The sequence below is a fragment of the Oncorhynchus keta genome, chromosome 8 (genome assembly GCF_023373465.1).
Source record: "Oncorhynchus keta strain PuntledgeMale-10-30-2019 chromosome 8, Oket_V2, whole genome shotgun sequence".
NCBI lineage: Eukaryota > Metazoa > Chordata > Actinopteri > Salmoniformes > Salmonidae > Oncorhynchus > Oncorhynchus keta.
In genome coordinates this window covers 20429929-20451414 of record NC_068428.1, presented here as the reverse complement: position 1 = coordinate 20451414, position 21486 = coordinate 20429929, and the positions used below count along the sequence as shown (strand labels likewise).

The window sequence follows — 21486 nt, the reverse complement described above, 5'->3', positions numbered from 1 at the left end:
AATTTATATTTATAAAAAAGTATTATTTACCTCAAATCTGTAATCCTCCAAGAAGCTAGCCAGAAATTCCAAGAAGCTAGCCAGAAACTAGCCAGAAGCTAGCCAGGAGCTAGCCAGAAGCTAGCCCAGACGCTAATCCAGAAGCTAATCAGAAGCTAGTTTAGAAGCTAGTTAGCTTCTTTACTAGCAAATCGTTAGTATTCAGCTAACCACGGTTTGTGGTCATCAGCTATCCTTCAGCTCGAAAATCTATCGGCAGTTTTGTACGGCGCAGCGCGGCTCGGAACGGAACATACCGGACCAATTTTTCTCTCCATGTCCCTGGATTTCAACTGCTCTCTGGACATTCATACCCGGATCTCACAGCTAGCTAGCTGCTATCCGTGTGACTATCGGCTTTCGTCGATTCCTGAGCAAACATCAATCATTCCGGAGCTAGCCAGCTCCGTCAATCATTCCTGAGTTCCATCAATCACTCCGGGGCTGCAGTCACCTATCTGGACCCGTTTTACTGCCTACGCGAGCCCCACCGGGCCTTCACAACTGGACTGCCGACGTTATCTACCCGAAGGAGATCCGGCTGGCTCCTCCGTCGCGACGTTACCTGAACGCCCATCTGCGGCCTGCTAACCGTTAGCTGTCTTACCGGCTGCTATCTGAATAGACAATCGGACAATTTATTTATTTTTTATTATTATTATGTTTTCTTATTGGGCTTCTATAACTATATCTATTGTTTTTATTTTTGTTGTTGTTGTGTGATTTGGATTAATCCCCTCTACCACACGGAACCCCACTAATCTACTGACGGAACGCAAGAGGTGGCTAACAACAGACCTCCATCCTATGCTAGCTTGCTACCAATGGCCTGGCTAGCTGTCTAAATCGCCGTGACCCCCAACCAACCTCTCCACTCACTGGACCCTTTTGATCACTCAACTAAGCATGCCTCTCCTTAATGTCATTATGTCTTGTCCATTGCTGTTCTGGTTAGTGTTTATTTGCTTGTTTCATTGTAGAGCCTCTAGCCTCTAATCCACCCACACATGCAATGACATCTCCTGGTTTCAATGATGTTTTAGAGACAATATCTCTCTCTTCATCACTCAATACCTAGGTTTACCTCCACTGTATTCACATCCTACCATACCTTTGTCTGTACATTATACCTTGATGCTATTTTATCGCCCCCAGAAACCTCCTTTTACTCTCTGTTCCAGACGTTCTAGACGACCAATTCTTATTGCTTTCAGCCGCACCCTTATTCTACTCCTCCTATGTTCCTCTGGCGATGTAGAGGTGAATCCAGGCCCTGCAGTGCCTAGCTCCACTCCTATTCCCCAGGCGCTCTCTTTTGACGACTTCTGTAACCGTAATAGCCTTGGTTTCATGCATGTTAACATTAGAAGCCTCCTCCCTAAGTTTGTTCTATTCACTGCTTTAGCACACTCTGCCAACCCGGATGTTCTAGCTGTGTCTGAATCCTGGCTTAGGAAGACCACCAAAAACTCAGAAATCCAAACTACAACATTTTCAGACAAGATAGAACTGCCAAAGGGGGCGGTGTTGCAATTTACTGCAAAGATAGCCTGCAGAGTTCTGTCCTACTATCCAGGTCTGTACCCAAACAATTTGAACTTCTACTTTTAAAAATCCACCTCTCTAAAAACAAGTCTCTCACCGTTGCCGCCTGCTATAGACCACCCTCTGCCCCCAGCTGTGCTCTGGACACCATATGTGAACTGATTGCTCCCCATCTATCTTCAGAGCTCGTGCTGCTAGGCGACCTAAACTGGAACATGCTTAACACCCCAGCCATCCTACAATCTAAACTTGATGCCCTCAATCTCACACAAATGATCAATGAACCTACCAGGTACCTTCCCAAAGCCTTAAATACAAGCACCCTCATAGATATCATCCTAACCAACTTCCCCTCTAAATACACCTCTGCTGTCTTCAACCAAGATCTCAGCGATCACTGCCTCATTGCCTGCATCCGTAATGGGTCAGCGGTCAAACGACCTCCACTCATCACTGTAAAACGCTCCCTGAAACACTTCAGCGAGCAGGCCTTTCTAATCGACCTGGCCGGGGTATCCTGGAAGGATATTGATCTCATCCCGTCAGTAGAGGATGCCTGGATATTTTTTTAAATGTCTTCCTAACCATCTTAAATAAACATGCCCCATTCAAGAAATTTAGAACCAGGAATAGATATAGCCCTTGGTTCTCCCCAGACCTGACTGCCCTTAACCAACACAAAAACATCCTATGGCGTTCTGCATTAGCATCGAACAGCCCCCGTGATATGCAGCTGTTCAGGGAAGCTAGAAACCATTATACACAGGCAGTTAGAAAAGCCAAGGCTAGCATTTTCAAGCAGAAATTTGCTTCCTGCAACACTAACTCAAAAAAGTTCTGGGACACTGTAAAGTCCATGGAGAATAAGAACACCTCCTCCCAGCTGCCCACTGCACTGTCACCACTGATAAATCCACCATAATTTAGAATTTCAATAAGCATTTTTCTACAGTTGGCCATGCTTTCCACCTGGCTACTCCTACCCCGGTCAACAGCACTGCATCCCCAACAGCAACTCGCCCAAGCCTTCCCCATTTCTCCTTCTCCCAAATCCATTCAGCTGATGTTCTGAAAGAGCTGCAAAATCTGGACCCCTACAAATCAGCCGGGCTAGACAATCTGGACCCTTTCTTTCTAAAATGATCTGCCGAAATTGTTGCCACCCCTATTACTAGCCTGTTCAACCTCTCTTTCGTGTCGTCTGAGATTCCCAAAGATTGGAAAGCAGCTGTGGTCATCCCCCTCTTCAAAGGGGGACACACTCTTGACCCAAACTGCTACAGACCTATATCTATCCTACCATGCCTTTCTAAGGTCTTCGAAAGCCAAGTCAACAAACAGATTACCGACCATTTCGAATCTCACCATACCTTCTCTGCTATGCAATCTGGTTTCAGAGCTGGTCATGGGTGCACCTCAGCCATGTTCAAGGTCCTCAACGATATCTTAACCGCCATCGATAAGAAACATTACTGTGCAGCCGTATTCATTGATCTGTCCAAGGCTTTCGACTCTGTCAATCACCACATCCTCATCGGCAGACTCGACAGCCTTGGTTTCTCAAATGATTGCCTCGCCTGGTTCACCAACTACTTCTCTGATAGAGTTCAGTGTGTCAAATCGGAGGGTCTGCTGTCCGGACCTCTGGCAGTCTCTATGGGGGTGCCACAGTGTTCAATTCTTGGACAGACTCTCTTCTCTGTATACATCAATGAGGTCGCTCTTGCTGCTGGTGAGTCTCTGATCCACCTCTACGCAGATGACACCATTCTGTATACTTCCGGCCCTTCTTTGGACACTGTGTTAACAACCCTCCAGGCAAGCTTCAATGCCATAGAACTCTCCTTCCGTGGCCTCCAATTGCTCTTAAATACAAGTAAAACTAAATGCATGCTCTTCAACCGATCGCTACCTGCACCTACCCGCCTGTCCAACATCACTACTCTGGACGGCTCTGACTTAGAATACGTGGACAACTACAAATATTTGGTGTCTGGCTAAACTGTACACTCTCCTTCCAGACCCATATCAAACATCTCCAATCCAAAGTTAAATGTAGAATTGGCTTCCTATTTCGCAACAAAGCATCCTTCACTCATGCTGCCAAACATACCCTTGTAAAACTGACCATCCTACCAATCCTCGACTTTGGCGATGTCATTTACAAAATAGCCTCCAATACCCTACTCAACAAATTGGATGCAGTCTATCACAGTGCAATCCGTTTTGTCACCAAAGCCCCATATACTACCCACCATTGCGACCTGTACGCTCTCGTTGGCTGGCCCTCGCTTCATACTCGTCGCCAAACCCACTGGCTCCATGTCATCTACAAGACCCTGCTAGGTAAAGTCCCCCCTTTTCTCAGCTCGCTGGTCACCATAGCATCTCCCACCTGTAGCACACGCTCCAGCAGGTATATCTCTCTAGTCACCCCCAAAACCAATTCTTTCTTTGGCCGCCTCTCCTTCCAGTTCTCTGCTGCCAATGACTGGAACGAACTACAAACATCTCTGAAACTGGAAACACTTATCTCCCTCACTAGCTTCAAGCACCAACTGTCAGAGCAGCTCACAGATTACTGCACCTGTACATATCCCACCTATAACTTAGCCCAATCAACTACCTCTCTCCCAACTGTATTTAATTAATTTATTTATTTTGCTCCTTTGCACCCCATTATTTTTATTTCTACTTTGCACATTCTTCCACTGCAAAACTACCATTCCAGTGTTTTACTTGCTATATTGTATTTACTTTGCCACCATGGCCTTTTTTGCCTTTACCTCCCTTCTCACCTCATTTGCTCACATTGTATATAGACTTGTTTATACTGTATTATTGACTCTATGTTTGTTTTACTCCATGTGTAACTCTGTGTCGTTGTATCTGTCGAACTGCTTTGCTTTATCTTGGCCAGGTCGCAATTGTAAATGAGAACTTGTTCTCAACTTGCCTACCTGGTTAAATAAAGGTGAAATAATAATATTTAATTTTTTTTAACAGTAGTGTATGTAGGTGAGAGTGGATTCTCGGGCCTCACTAGCATGAACACTAAATAAAGGCACAGACTGTGTGTGGAAAATAATTTATGCCTGAGACTCTCTCCAATACAAACCAACATTACAGAAGTCTGTGCATCCTTTCAAGCACACCCTTCTCATTAACCTCTGGTGATTTTTTAACAATTTTCGATTAAAAAACAAGGTTTTATATGTAAGATGGTTAAATAAAGAGCAAAATTATAGATTATTATTTGTGCCCTGGTCCTATAAGAGCTCTTTGTCACTTACCTGGAGCCGGGTTGTGACAAAAACTCTCACTCATTCTTATGTTTAATAAATGTATCATATAGTGTGTGTGTGGCAGGCTTACAATGATGGCAAAAAAACAACATTTGAGAGTGCGCTGACCCTGTGCTAGAGAGGGGTACGCAGCTGGAAGTTGAATATTTGAAGGGGTACGGGACTATGAAAAGTTTGTGAACCACTGGTGTAGAGAATCATTGTACCATCTAAACCACTGTAAAAGACGCAAAAATGGAACTTGACAATGGGAAGCATAGAAATAGAGCACATAGCCTTGTTTTAAATGAGAATGACAGATCTATAACACACTTTTCTATGTGAATTTGGTCAGGTTACCCCAAAAAGTGACATATTGAAGCTTTGATTGATGTAGAATTGTGGTGAATGTAGACCTAGGCCTATGTCAGAGAGAAGTTCAGGTTTTGAACTGTTAGGTCTACTGTGTGAATGAAGTTGTTTAGAAAATGAGTCAAGTCATTAAGATCTTGAATTTATATTGAAGGAATGTCAAACAATTTGTGGATCTTGAAGACTGCACATTTATGTCCATTATGGTAATGTCCCTGTGACCTAAAATTTTTACACCAATTTACCCCAAAAAACTAATCTGTCCACATTTCCCTTCTTCACTTGCTACAGTTCTCTTGATCTTCTTGTGGCTATCTCAGCACACCTTGGTAATTGGTGATGTGGACCACATGTTGGCTTTCAATAGCCCTCTGTTCAGTCAGTGGCACCAGGACCTCTGGCACCAGGACCTCTCTTTCCCAGGCACATAGTTGTTGGCATCATCGTTAAGGGAGGGAGGGGGAGGAATAGCTTCCTCTCCTCCCCCTTCCTCCCTCCAAACCCCTCTTGGTAGAGCGTTGGTTGGATGGAAAGCTGGCCAGTGGGCAGGCTGTTTTGAAAGAGGCTCACAGCCCTGCTGCTGCCAGTGTCTATAATCTTCACGTGACCTCCGTGACCTTATTAACGGGGCGAGAGTGGCAGGACTGCTGTTACCCCTCCTCTTGGGGGTCAAGGTGGTTGAGGCGGGGAGCAGCTATTAGCTTGAGAGCGTCCTGAGGAGAGGCTCTTTTGAAATCCCCAGGAAACATGTCACGTTCTCCTTTCCCTTTCTCCTCCAATTAAAGTGATTTTCCTCACTGGTGGTTTTTCAGGCCTGCGAGTTGGGAGTTGTTTTGAATCAGTATTTTTTGGGATGTTTTGTTGGGAGTTTTCTTTTTCTGTTGAGTAGGTAGGCTGTGTGAGGTCGATTTAAAATGTTTCTATCACAATTCTTTGGAATTGTCGAGGTAGGATGTTTTTTTGTTTGTTGGAAAGGTATTTTATATGGGACTGATGAAGTTCATGCATGCTTACTGGTTGTTCTTCTTTGTAAAGTCTGCTGCATACACTGGCTCAGCTCAGTGTTGGCTTTGTTTGGGGAGCCATAAAACATGCTGTGCCATCAAGTTTTAAAAGGAAGAAGTACAGTATATCACCATTGAGAGCCAGTTACTCCATCATGATGAGATTCCCAGAGTGAAACTTCCATTAAGTTTTGCTTAGAGACCCTCACATTTCCCAACGGAAGAAAAAACTGTTCTGTGGGGGTTAATTTGGTCTTTTTGTCTCTCTTACAGCTTACCCATTGTGAAGCTCTTTCCAATCTGAATTCATGAACAACATCACTAGGTTGGACAAGATCTTTCCCCTGGTAGGGTATTTTACTACATCTTTCTCTTTCCTCTTATACATGAAGCAAAACTTTTGCCTTTGCAACACTATGCATGTTTGACTGATAAAAACAGATATAGGTCTAAATCCTCGGAATCAAGTACATACGCAGTATTTTCTTTCTTGACATTTCAGTTACTTTTAAAAGTGACCAATCCATTAGTTAAATAAACAAACTTGCGTTAACTACTTTGTCTTCAAAGAGCTGTTGGATAATAACGATTCCAACTTTAATGTAATCAGACACTTGAGTATGTTTTTCACAGTGAATACACTCTGCTTTCCATTGTACCCTCTCCCCCTTTCCCATTCCTCTCTGTCTGGCGTGCCCAGACAAGCTGTCAGTAAAAGTCAAACAAAGTTTGTTTTTTTCCTGCTCTTGCTACAATTGGGTCAGTGAGAAGCGCAAGGTGAACATGTTTACCTGCAGCTCATGCAGGCAGCCCTGCTGAACCACTGAACCACCTCCAGAGCCATGTCAAAAAGCCCACAACTGTTACATTTTGCGAGAGGGTTTCCCAAGTTCATGTTGAAGACCAGACTGACCACTTTCCTTCTCTTTGACTGTCGCTTTGATTCATAAAAGTCTATCAGACGAGTAAACAGGTGGGTCTGTATGTTTTTGTGTGCGGGCCAGTGTTGCGGTCCAATATCTGTGCGTGTATGAAAGGTGGAGAGGAGCAGAATGGAACAGCTGGGTCTGCTAAGTGTGCTTGTTTTGAACATGTCAGAGTCTGGTGTTGATTCAGAGCAAAGCTGCATGCTCTACACCTTTCCTGCACAGCTGCAATGATTCTGCTCTTAATAAGGCCCACTTATGTACCCAAGACAAAGCTGGAGGGAATGGGATGGGGGTTAAGGGGTTGGAGGTGGGGGGGTGTACGTAGGTGGGGGTTGCAGTGCAGCTAGCTAAGTAAAAATATGGCTGCTGCCTGCGAGGGAACCTAGCAGCTGTGTTGACCGTCTCGTCTGACTGCGAAGAAAGGCACTGATTATAAAGTGCAACATTCTGGCACGGCCGCAGTCACAGCAAGGAGCAGCTTTGATCATTTAGCATTGTAAACTGCTCCATCATCTAAGGCCTCAGGTAATACCCTGGTTTATTAGCTTGTGAAGGGGTTGAAATCTTTATCTACAGTACTGGGCCCTCAAGCACTTTTGATGCCAGCGCTGAAGTATCTTTTTCGTAACGAGCTCAGTGTTTTCCTTATATTCAATTAACAGCGGCGGGCCGCCACTGCTAAATCGCTGCCGCCACTCAATTTTTTTTTTTTTTCCTATGTTTTTTATTTTATATTTCATTTTATGAGAATAATTTCTGTGATGGTAAAACGTTTTCAGTGTAAACTTAAATGACTAAACCAGATGTAAACTATGTAAAAAGTTAAGGGAGCCTATATATATTTTTTTATAAGATAATCTTTGAGAACTAACAATCACTAAAATAGAAACTAGACAGTCAAGGAGAATCTGTAAATTCCCAAAATGTCATGATTTTGTTATAGTGTTTGATTCACTCAGATAGCATAAGAATCCAGCATAATCCTTTGCAAAATGTGTAGAATTGCAGAGAATTTGCTTTAAAACAGTGAACTCCAAGGGGAAACACTGGAACGTTTGAGCAGTTTGTTTGTGCCCATTTGTGGCAGCTTGGAAGGAAGATATACTAGGCTGCTTAAAGTTTTGATTATCTGTTGATTTTGATACACAATTGGCACCTATCTCAATGCGCTTGTTGATGAATGTATTGAGAAAGTATGAGATAGTTGCCAATTGTTAGTCGGCAAGATGACTTTGAGTAAATTGAGTCATGTGTGACCTTCATGAAGGGCCTTGGATGTTTCAGACAAATGGAGCCCTGAGGTAAACTGATAGTCTAGATACCAGATGGCCCACAACATGCTGCCAGAGCTGCTCCTCTCTGCTTTGACATGTTCAAACCCACAAAGCATACAACCCGCTTCATGAATGATTCAACCCTCGCAGGAGATTTTTCACCTAATGCTCAGTCACAGCTTATTTCTGGCAGTGATCCCATCTGTGTTGGACACCTCACCGCTGACTCCAGCATAGGCGGTGTAGTGAGTATATTTGTTCAGTAACGGATGCCCGAACTCTGAAACTCCCGGTCGGTCACTCTGATTGGAGTTTTCTTTTCCCTTATTGGGTTCCTTGCCGTCCTAGAGGTTTCATCAAAGGGCAGATGTAGGCTATTCATAGCTAGGGCAGCACTCTTCCCTATAATTCATTTTGGCTGTTGTTTTGTCTCATCTTTGGTCTATTGTGTTGGCAGTTCTGCTGGTGGTCCCATATAAACAACCCTGAAAGGGGTTCCCTCTCTCTCTCTCTCTCTCTCTCTCTCTGTGTCTGTCTCTCTCTCTCTCTCTCTCTCTCTCTCTCTCTCTCTCTGTGTCTGTCTCTCTCTGTGTCTCTCTCTCTCTCTCTCTCTCTCTCTCTCTCTCTCTCTCTCTCTCTCTCTCTCTCTCTCTCTCTCTCTCTCTCTCTCTCTCTCTCTCTCTCTCTCTCTCTCTCTCTCTCTGTCTGTCTGTCTGTCTGTCTGTCTCTCTCTGTCTGTCAGAGAGCCTGTGCCTCTGGTTTTAATGGGGTAATTGAAGTTAGAGGATGCCTGGTTCTGGTGTTGGGTGCCAGGAAGGACCAGCTCTGTGTCTCTGACCCTTCCAGTACAAAGGGACCTTCTCATCCTCCTCTCTGAAAGCTGGGAAAAGTAAATATTTAGCAGGCTGCACAACAATGGCTGGCCCAGAGAGAGAATGAGACTTTCACCAGAACTCATGGCAGAGGGGGGGACAAGTTGGCTATTTCTGGAGGAGGGTTTTTTGGGGGAAAGGAATCTCTCAAGCAGAAGTCTCATTTATAGGGCGAGGTTTTCACCAGAACCCACAGCAGCCACTAAGGGGACTTTCTGTCTAAATATATATTTAAGATCTTTCACACTGTTTGAGCGATCAGACATCCTTTCTGTCAGCGCTCTCTCTCCTCTGTTTGGAAAACTCCATTATGGCACATCTTTCTTTCTTCTGTTCTTTTACCCCCCTCTTTGACATTCTAACACTGACACAATTGTGTGTGTGTCTGTGTCTCTCTGTGTGTGTTTGTATTTATCTTTTTAAAAAGTAAAAGTTACCAGCCTTTCATTAGACACACTCTGGATTAGAGGTCAACCGATTAATCTGAATTTTTACAGCTTTATTTATCCTTTATTTAACTAGGCAAGTCAGTTAAGAACACATTCTTATTTTCAATGACTGCCTAGGAACGGTGGGTTAACTGCCTTGTTCTGGGGCAGAATGACAGATTTTTACCTTGTCAGCTCGGGGATTCAATCTTGCAACCTTACAGTTAACTAGTCCAACGCTCTAACCACCTGATTACATTGCACTCCACGAGGAGACTGCCTGTTACGCGAATGCAGTAAGAAGCCAAGGTAAGTTGCTAGCATTAAACTTATCTTATAAAAAACAATCAATCAATCATAGTCACTAGTTAACCACACATGGTTGATATTACTGGTTTATCTAGCGTGTCCTGCGTTGCATATAATTGTTGTGGTGCGTATTCGCGAAAAAGGACTGTCTTGCTCCAATGTGTATCTAACCATAAATACCAATGCCTTTCTTAAAATCAATACACAAGTATATTTTTTTTAACCTGGCTCGTTGGGAACTCTGTGAAGACTATTTCTTCCTAACAAACACAGCCAACTTTGCCAAAGGGGGATGATTTAACAAAAGCGCATTTGCGAAATAAGCACAATCGTTGCACGACTGTACCTAACCATAATCATCAATGCCTTTTTAAAAATCAATACACAGAAGTAACCTGCATATTTTGCTAAAATAAATCCATGTTAGGAGGCAATTTTAACCAGGTGAAATTGTGTCACTTCTTTTGCGTTCATTGCACGCAGAGTCAGGGTATATGCAACAGTTTGGGCCGCCTAATTTGCCAGAATTTCACTTAATTATGACATAACATTGAAGGTTGTGCAATGTAACAGGAATATTTATACTTATGGATGCCACCTGTTAGATAAAATACGGAACGGTTCCGTATTTCACTGAACGAATAAATGTCTTGTTTTCGAGATGATAGTTTCCGGATTTGACCATATTCATGACCTAAGGCTCGTATTTCTGTGTGTTATTGTGTTATAATTAAGTCTATGATTTGATAGAGCAGTCTGACTGAGCGATGGTAGGCACCAGCAGGCTCGTAAGCATTCATTCAAACAGCACTTTAGTGCGTTTTTGCCAGCAGCTCGTCCCTGTGCTTCAAGCATTGAGCTGTTTATGACTTCAAGCCTATCAACTCCCGAGATTAGGCTGGTGTAACCGATGTGAAATCGCTAGCTAGTTAGCGGGGTGCGCGCTAATAACGTGTCAAACGTCACTCGCTCTGAGACTTGTGGAGCGATGGGTAACGTTGCTTCGAGGGTGGCTGTTGTCGATGTGTTCCTGGTTCGAATCCAGGTAGGGGCGAGGTGAGGGACGGAAGCTATACTGTTACACTGGCAATACGAAAAGTGCCTATAAGAACATCCAATAGTCAAAGGTATATGAAATACAAATCGTATAGAGAGAGTAGTCCTATAATTCCTATAATAACTACAACCTAAAACTTCTTACTTGGGAATATTGGAGACTAAAAGGAACCACCAGCTTTCATATGTTCTCATGTTCTGAGCAAGGAACTTAAACGTTAGCTTTTTTACATGGCACATATTGCACTTTTACTTTCTTCTCCAACACTTTGTTTTTGCATTATTTAAACCAAATTGAACATGTTTCATTTTATTTGAGGCTAAATTGATTTTATTGATGTATTATATTAAGTTAAAATAAGTGTTTATTCAGTATTGTTGTAATTGTAAACTTACAAATACTTTTTTTTTTTAAATCGGCCGGTATCGGCTATTTTTGGTCCCCCAATAATCGGTATCGGCGTTGGAAAATAATAATCGGTCGACCTCTACTCTGGATGTCCCCCCTCTCCTATGTTAGATTAGTTGTTAAGTTGTAAACACTTGTACACTAGGCCTACATCACAATTAATGCTAACAATGAAAATGGGGGTTCCGCTGTCTTTAGGCTTCAGCCGGGTTCCATTGGAAAGGCCTTAAAGCAGGTCTTTGTCTACCGTGCGCCATCAGTGTGACTGACATGAACAGCCCAGAAGACTGCGGGCGGCGCAGTACTTAGTGTGCGAAGGTTGTACCCTGGCCAGGAGGAGAGGGAGCAAGCATGGGGCCCTATAATTGTGATTTACTGTAACTCCTAAATCCTCATAATTTACTGCCATTATTACTCCTCCAAAGGTGTGAAGTTCTTCAACAAAACGCATTGTGCCGGGGTGAATGGGCCTGACCCCTCATTCCAACCGTTTCCACTCCGGGAATCATTCTGGCTGGCACTGTTACGGCTTAGCGCTCACTGGCTGCCACTGCAGAAAGAGGTAGAGAAAGCCCAGTCCAGGGTCACTGAGCCTCTCAACACTGGGACAGCTTACTTCTACGACTGACACAGAGTGGAGGAAAAGTAGAAGGGACATTTTGCCATGGTGTAGATGGCAGTAAAAAGAAACTCTAGCAACAATTAAGAACACCCCCCACCCCACCCCCACAGGGATGCTGGCCCATGTTGACTGCAAAGCTTCCCACAGTTGTGTTAAATTGGCTGGATGTCCTTTGGGTGGTGGACCATTCTTGATACACACAGGGAATCTGTTGAGCATGAAAAACCCTGCAGCGCTGTAGTTCTTGACACAAACCAGGGCGCCTGGCACCTACCACCATAACCCTGTTCAATCTTTTGTCTTGCCCATTCACCCTCTGAATGGCACTCATACATAATCCATTTCTCAAGGCTTAAAAAGCCTTCTTTAAACTGTCTCCTCCATTTCGATTACACTGATTGAAGTGGATTTAACAAGTGACATCAATAAGAGATCATAGCTTTCACCTGGATTCACCTGGTCAGTCTATGTCGTGGAAAGAGCAGGTGTTCTTAATGTTTGTACACTCAGTGTATATAATTGCATCACTGAACGTTAATGTTAGGTTGTTAATGATGGATTGCATCATGGAACAGAGGACAAAGACCAGTCATCACTGGCTAGAGTCCTCCAACACTCCTCTCCAAACAAGCAATTTCTTTGTTAGAATTCATAAGCATGAGTAGGAATCAACACTTCAAAGGGAAACGAATGGAACAAACAAACAGACAGGATGAATATGAAAAATAACAGGCTGGCAATCTGTCTCTGTGTAGGGTTTTTAATTGGTGTGTTGTAATTAGTCCAGTTAAAGCTGTGTTGTTGGTCATGCTGCTCTAGCAGACTAATGGGCTGAGCATGGAGCTAAGTGGGTGCATGTCCACGGCTGTGCCAGCCAGCCAGCCAGTGGTTTATGAGCCACTCTCATTCACTTGTTCCTTAACACTCTCCCTGCTTGATTATGGATGTGTAGCCTTGGTGTGTGTGTGAGTATGTACGTACATGTGACACAAACCCGGAGAGGGGGGGTATTGCATTTGTGTTTATTAAAGGAAAAAAAAACATTTCCAATGCCTTTTGGGGGAGGAATGTTGACCCAAAGCATGATGTAATTCAAAATCCTGTCACTATAATTTTCCCACTTCTTTTAATGGGCAGGAGTTTAATCCAGGTTCTGTAGTAGGGCCCCATAATTTTCTCTGGGCGAGGAGTTTTTCCTGCTCCATCCATTTTACTGTCATATTTCACTGTTTATAAATATTTATGCACCTAACAGCTAATAAAGTCAGGTCTGACTAGGAACTGGACGGCTTTCCAGTTTTAATTTGGAAGATATTCTATATTGTTGGTGGAGACGCCAAAAAGCTGTATCCACCCTTTTAATAATAATAATAACAGCTTGTTTTCTCATGTAAAATGAAAATGACAAACAGACCTTCACCCCTATAAGTATGCATATACATACACAAACATACCCTCATATGTCCATGTCTGCTCTGTACCCTGATGCTGTGAAGTGGGTGGATGGATGGGCCGGGTCATTCTATACAAACACAGGGAGTTGTGAGGAGACACCTGTAGCTCTCAAGCCTCTTTCTCCTCGGCTCCTGGTACAGTATCAGTGTCCTTTTGATGTACGATTTGTTATTGGTTTTGGGGCCCGAGGCAGCAACGTTTCAAATGTGTTAAGTGGATCGGCTGTCAGAAAGTTCCACAGCCATTCTTTGTGAGTGATTCTTTTCGTATTATTTGTTTTTACTTTACGGATAGGGACTTTGAGATTAGCCCCCCCTTTCCCCACACTGCCCCTCTTCCCCCAGTGCACCTCTTCTATCACAGTGAAAAGACACACACACCCCATCCTCCACACCCGCAGTATCAGGGCCACATGTGAATGTGACAGACAGGAGTACACACATGTGAGTATTTACAGTCTACATTTGTCAAAGCGCACATTTATCATGTGGCCCACTGGTGTCAGTGCCGCGTTCCCATGTCTCTCTCCCTCTGCTGGTACTCAGCGCGACACCCAGCACCTGCACACCTGATACACACACACACACACACCTGATACACACACACACACACACACACACACACACACACACACACACACACACACACACACACACACACACACACACACACACACACACACACACACACACACACACATTTAGCCTTACATTGATAAATGCACCCCTCACTACAGAAATCACTCTCAGAACTCACAATCTATCCAGTCTGGTACAGGAGAACTCGACGGGCCTAACTTTTCTACAGTCATTTTGTTGTTTGGTCTTAAGATTGTAAGGGGAAGAATTTGAAAGGTTTGCTCCATCCAACTTGCGTCCCTAGCCATTCTCTACATATGGCAGGGATAAGCCTTAAAGAGAGAGAAGTGTTGTGCCTACAGGGCTGAAGTGATTTTTATTTGGAACCACTTAATAAGATGTGTATTTTTTTATTTAACTAGTCACTTAAGAACAAATTCTTATTTACAATGACGGCCTACCCCGGCCAAACCCAGACGATGCTGGGCCAATTGTGCACCGCCCTTTGGGACTCCCAATCACAGCTGAATGTGATGCAGCCTGGATTCGATCCAGGGACTGTTGCACTGAGATGCTGTGCCTTAGACCGCTGTGCCACTCGGGAGCCCTGAAATAGCTTATTTTGGCAAGAATGGTAAATAACCTCTTGTGCCTTTTAACCAATCATAAAGTGCACAGAACTGTCTTAGAATGCCCGTACATTACACCAGTCCAAGACCAGCTTTTTACATTGGCTGTCATTCTTTACTAAACCCTCATAACAACGTATAGCTGGTTAGCTGCCAATAGCTTGCTGAATGCCATTACTCAGTCATTCTGGGAAAGGTTAATGCACTGTTCTGTACTGGTCTTGAGGTGTATAGAATAGTATTACTTAGCTGTGAACAGATCTAATAACTGGGCCTGCACTTACCATGTAAAAACCAAAAAGAGAATGAGGTGGGAAAGGAAGAGAGATGTGAAAATCTTATTGTGTTAAAATGTCATCACTTTTCAGTTTTTTTTTCTCTTCTGGAGGAGCAGCTGCAGAGGCCTAAGCCCCGTCTCAGTGGTTTACCCCCTCCGTAGGGAGCATGACAGAGTCCAAATGCCAACTCTGCCCCAACCCTCCTAAAAAGAGAGAGACCCATTAATAAGGCTAATACACATACACACACATTCTAGCCCTCCCAAACCAGAGTCTCATTAGTGAGGCGAATTCACCCCAAACGCGTCAGAAAGTCTGCTTGTCCTTGGGCCGCTGAGTGAGATGACACAGGATGAAGTCATTCCATTTATGTTGGCACAGAGACCGGCCTGATGCCATGCCTGCCAAGAGTTCTTGGACACGTCTCACGATGGTGAGAGGGACAGGAACCAAGAGGTTTGTGTCGCAGTACGTTGGACCCACGTCCAGCATTGCCTTTGTAATGCCTGTGTTGAAAACCCCACTGAAATAAGTCAGGTGGTGACATTGAAGAATGCATGTCGGTGAGAGTTGGGAGAGGTTCCTGTTCATGTCTCCTCTCCAAAAGCAACTTTTTTTACATTATTATTTTTGGATAATGTGTTTATTATCCATAATTCCATTCATTTTGTGCTCTCTCAGTATTTCTGAATGACAGTATAATGTCAGTGGTGTGTGATCTCACACCTAGACTGTTTTGCCACAGAAAATGTAGCGTCATGATTTTACCTCTCTCTGTCCGGCACTGTGTGACATACCAACCGTGGAATCAGAGGGTCCCAGAGATATTTGACATCCCCATCCCAAAAGGTAGCCATCGGAGGCTGGATTTTGACAGACATCCCCCCACCCCCCTTCCTTCCCATTAGAGGCCGGAGAGGAGAGGAGCTGCCCTGTCCTGTGTTTGTAGAGCAGGGGCTAGGGGGAAGTTTGACTCTGGAAAGCTTTGGCTGTGTTTGGGCAATTCATCAAAGGCTCAGCCGACCTGATGAACAAACGCTAAATTTGGGCTCCTCAAAGAGTCTCTTTCCATTACCCCCACAGGCCAACACCAGCCTCCTCCTTTTCCTTCCCCGTCGGCTCGGCTGGACTGCCCTGTCTGTCTCAGCCCTTCGTTAGCATCTCAGCAAGCCCAAGGTCAAACAACTACTCTTTCCTTCCACTGTCACTCTCTTCTAGTGTCTGTAGTGCCAGCCTCAGTTTGTTAGTGCTCTGAGCCCTTCTCTGAGAGGCTAGACAGGGATTGAAACTGTCATTGACCAGAGGAGGAACTATACCACAGTGTCTCTTCTGGCACAAAACGTGTTTTTATGGATCAAAAAGGTGCTTAGGTGGTGGGCGTGGCAATGAGCGTTTGCATTTTAAGCCAATTTTCTGCAATACTACAAATTTCTCCACGGAGCTGAGATGTATTGTTTTCAGTTTTAAATCTAATTTCCTGCAATTCTACACATTTTGTCATGCAGCTGAGAGAAAATGTTGCAGTTTTAAAGCTAATTTCCTGCGATTCTGTATATTCTTTTTGGTTTATATATATATATATATATATATTTTTTTTTTTTTTTTTTTTTTTTATTATTTTTTTTTTTTATTGAATATCTGAAACATACAATATACTTGCAGTATATATGACACCATACCAGTCATCCAACAGATTCCCATTCAGTGACACACAGGAGCATCCAGGGTCAATGCCCTGCTCAAGGGCACGTTGACAGATCTCCCACCAGGCAAAAAAACGTGAACCCGAATCCCCCAAGATCCCCCCCCACAGTTCCCCAATACCTGTCCATCAATCATTCGAGACCCCTCCCACAGTCCCCCCCTCACAAGAAGAAACATTTAAATAAAAAATACAATTAATTCCATTCCCCACCCCCAAGAACCCCCCAATGCACCAACAACCAAGATAATTAACTAAAGAGAAAAAATATAAAGACAGAAGAAAACAGCAAACAGCAAGGCAATAAAAGAAAGAAAAATAATACATTTAAAACAAAGCACATCAAGGACAACTAAAATCATAACAGCAATGCCAACTGTATATGTTTGTGTGCATGTCTGGCACTATTACATGTATGTGTGTGTGTTCTTGTATGCGTTTATTTGACTGAGAGTGTGTGTATATGCATGTCTATAAACACCTGCACGGCATCAGCCTCAGGCAAACCTACATTAGCGGTAAAAACACTGCCCCTCAGTGTCATTTACATTTACATTTAAGTCATTTAGCAGACGCTCTTATCCAGAGCGACTTACAAATTGGTGCATTCACCTTATGACATCCAGTAGAATAGTCACTTTACAATAGTAGTCATTCAAACGTACTATTTATTAAGTTTTATTTTGACTTTATTTTTGACTTTTATCTTATTCTATCTCCCGCACAGCAACTCCACTCCCACTTGTCTCCAATTCCACATCCCAACCCTCAGCCCATCCCACCTATGTCTGCTGGCCACCCTCTTTGGATTTCTACGCAACATATACAGTGGGGCAAAAAAGTATTTAGTCAGCCACCAATTGTGCAAGTTCTCCCACTTAAAAAGATGAGAGAGGCCTGTAATTTTCATCATATGTACACTTAAACTATGACAGACAAAATTAGAAAAAAAACTAGAAAATCACATTGTAGGATTTTTAATGAATTTATTTGCAAATTATGGTGGAAAATAAGTATTTGGTCAATAACAAAAGTTTATCTCAATACTTTGTTATATACCCTTTGTTGGCAATGACAGAGGTCAAACTTTTCTGTAAGTCTTCACAAGGTTTTCACACACTGTTGCTGGTATTTTGGCCCATTCCTCAATGCAGATCTCCTCTAGAGCAGTGATGTTTTGGGGCTGTTGCTGGGCAACACGGACTTTCAACTCCCTCCAAAGATTTTCTATGGGGTTGAGATCTGGAGACTGGCTAGGCCACTCCAGGACCTTGAAATGCTTCTTAGTAAGCCACTCCTTTGTTGCCCGGGCGGTGTGTTTGGGATCATTGTCATGCAGAAAGAACCAGCCATGTTTCATCTTCAATGCCCTTGCTGATGGAAGGAGGTTTTCACTCAAAATCTCGCGATACATGGCCCCATTCATTCTTTCCTTTACACGGATCAATCTTCCTGGTCCCTTTGCAGAAAAACAGCCCCAAAACATGATGTTTCCACCCCCATGCTTCACAGTAGGTATGGTGTTCTTTGGATGCAACTCAGCATTCTTTGTCCTCCAAACACGACGAGTTGAGTTTTTACCAAAAAGTTCCATTTTGGTTTCATTTGACCATATGACATTCTCCCAATCTTCTTCTGGATCATCCAAATGCTCTCAAGCTAACCTTCAGACGGGCCTGGACGGACATGTACTGGCTTAAGCAGGGGGACACTTCTGGCACTGCAGGATTTGAGTCCCTGGTGGCGTAGTGTGTTACTGATGGTAGGCTTTGTTACTTTGGTCCCAGCTCTCTGCAGGTCATTCACTAGGTCCCCCCGTGTGGTTCTGGGACTTTTGCTCACCATTCTTGTGATCATTTTGACCCCACGGGGTGAGATCTTGCGTGGAGCCCCAGATCGAGGGAGATTATCAGTGGTCTTGTATGTCTTCCAATTCCTAATAATTGCTCCCACAGTTGATTTCTTCAAACCAAGCTGCTTACCTATTGCAGATTCAGTCTTCCCAGCCTGGTGCAGGTCTACAATTTTGTTTCTGGTGTCCTTTGACAGCTCTTTGGTCTTGGCCATAGTGGCGTTTGGAGTGTGACTGTTTGAGGTTGTGGACAGGTGTCTTTTATACTGACAACAAGTTCAAACAGGTGGCATTAATACAGATAATGAGTGGAGGACAGAGGAGCCTCTTAAAGAAGAAGTTACAGGTCTGTGAGAGCCAGAAATCTTGCTTGTTTGTAGGTGACCAAATACTTATTTTCCACCATAATTTGCAAATAAATTCATTAAAAATCCTACAATGTGATTTTCTGGATTTTTTCCCCTCATTTTGTCTGTCATAGTTGAAGTGTACCTATGATGAAAATTACAGGCCTCTCTCATATTTTTAAGTGGGAGAACTTGCACAATTGGTGGCTGACAAAATACCTTTTTGCCCCACTGTATCTTTCAACTATGCTGTGATGGTTAACGTACCATTTCAATCTATCTAATCGAGTAGAATCCACAGATTGTGAGTTGAAGATAAATACTTTTACTAAAAGTATTAGTATATTAGTAATTGACTGACCCGGTCTCTCCAGATCTCCTAACAGTACTATTTATAGGGTCAATTTTAGATCAATGCTATGCATTTTCAGCCATTCCTGAGACCAGAAACAGTCTACCTAAGGGCAATACCAAAATAAATGGTCTATTGATTCTGTATCCTCACAACAAAATTTGCAGAGCTTCAATGATTTTATGCCCCAAATATTAAATGTTTTGTTGGTGGCAAGAATTCTATATAATAATTTTAGCTTAAAAGCATGAAGTCTTGCGTTGTTTTATATATCATCTCATACACCCTGTACCATGGAATCGGTACATCAAAAATCTCTTCCCAACTATTTTGCAATCTGTATGGCACAGTTGTCAACATCCTGGTCCTCAAATTAAACTGGTATACTTTCCTATTTATGCTATTTTGTTCCTCCACCAGTTTGAATCCTTTATATTGGGCAGACAGACCAGTTCCCCACCTCCTCCCGCTGCCACCTGCCTCATACATTTTTGGGGTAATTCTGTAATCAATTGGTTGTACTCTTGGATTCAGCAGACCTTTCCGTACAATTCTGATAACTCCATGAAGGACATAACTCTACCATGCCAATTTACAATATATTTTAAGAACAAAATACCCTTTTCAAACATATTTCCCATAAATACAGGTATTTTATCAACCAGCACATTTGAGTTCAGCCATAATATTTGCTGTAATATTTGTTCTAGCTCTGCAATGCTTGTTTGAAAAAGAGAGACACTTTGAAAAAAGTATCATTTTTAATGAGACATGGCAATCTGCACAATGGATGAGCTTTTCTTAGTAATCTACTTGAGAACCATTTAAGGTTCAAGTAAAACTTTTGAATAAGTGAAGCTTTTAGAGAGAGAGGTTTAGTGCTTTTATATTTAATAATCTCAACCCACCCAATTCATATTCATTATACAGATAGGCACGTTTTATTTTGTCTGCTTTAGCATCCCAGATAAATCCAAATATTTTTTGCTCATATGATTTGAAAAACGAATCATCAGGAATAGGCAGCGCCATAAGTAAGTGAGTAAACTGAGATATGACTAAGGAGTTAATCAGGGCAATACTTCCATAAATAGACAGGTATTTACCTCTCCATGGTTGCAGGATCTTGTCTATTTTTACAAGTTTTCTATTGAAATTCATTGTGGAGAGCTTATTTATATATTTTGTGATATGAATACAGAGTATGTCTACTTCACCATCAGCCCATTTTATAGGTAAACTGCAGGGTAATGTAAAAGTTTTTTAAAGATCCAATACGTAATATTGTACAATTATCATAATTAGGTTTTAGTCCAGAGAGTACGGAAAAGTTATCTAGATCTTCAATGAGATATTGCAGGGATCTATCTTGCAGACTTAATATAAAACTTGATTAATTGGCATACATAGACACCTTTGTTTTTAAGCCTTGGCTTTCTAATCCTCTAATGTCCATATTCTGCCATAGAGCTGAGATTTTTAATTTTTAATTTAAAGCAAGTTTCCTGGAATTCTATGCATTTTTGCCAAGGATAATGCTGTTTTGCTCAAACATAATATCAAAATGGATACTGCTAAATTGATTGTTTTGGGAGTTTTCAATTCTCCCTGACTGTCTAGCTGAATATTATTATAATAGGTTTTTTTACACAACGCTTAGGTGGCCCGCCCAAGAATTACAATGGCAGAAAAATCCCTGCACTTGAGGAGAAGAGGAAGAAAGGGGATAGAGGTGGAGAGAGAGAGAGAAAGCAGAGGGTGCACTGCCGCTCTATGTGAAAGGAGGACAAAGGTCCAGTCCAAAGCCCTGACACCATGTGAAATCCTTTGTAAAAACAACTGTAATTAGAGGGCAGAGCCTGCTTTTGTGCCAAAGGGCTTTGTGAGGGTGGTACTGGTGGGGTGGGAGGTTACTTCCCAGTCCAAGGCTGGAGCGAGGCTGAAGAACAACCCTCTGTTAATTGGGTTCTAAGAATCCTTTCCCCTTGTCTTCTGAAACATACACATCTAGTTTTCTCTTTTTTTTGGTGTGTGTTCTGGGATTGTCAAAGATATGGCCGAGCAATTCATTGTGACCAAAAATAAGTGCGTTCTTGATCATCCCGATAATAGGCCTATTCCATCCTTAGAGGACTTGAAAGGAAAGGACA

At 42.8% G+C, this 21486-nt stretch overlaps 1 protein-coding gene across 2 annotated transcripts in view; it reads left to right on the top strand.

Moving 5' to 3' along the window:
- The window catches only part of LOC118386972 (protein dispatched homolog 1-like), an 82585-nt gene that overhangs the window by 28534 nt on the left and 32565 nt on the right, over positions 1 to 21486 (top strand). The window contains exon 3 of one of the 2 annotated variants that reach the window (XM_035775029.2): positions 6518 to 6591. The exons of the other annotated variant lie outside the window; for it this stretch is intronic. The gene's annotated coding sequence lies outside the window, so the exon portion shown is untranslated. The remainder of the gene's footprint in view (positions 1 to 6517; positions 6592 to 21486) is intronic. 2 annotated transcript variants of the gene reach the window in all.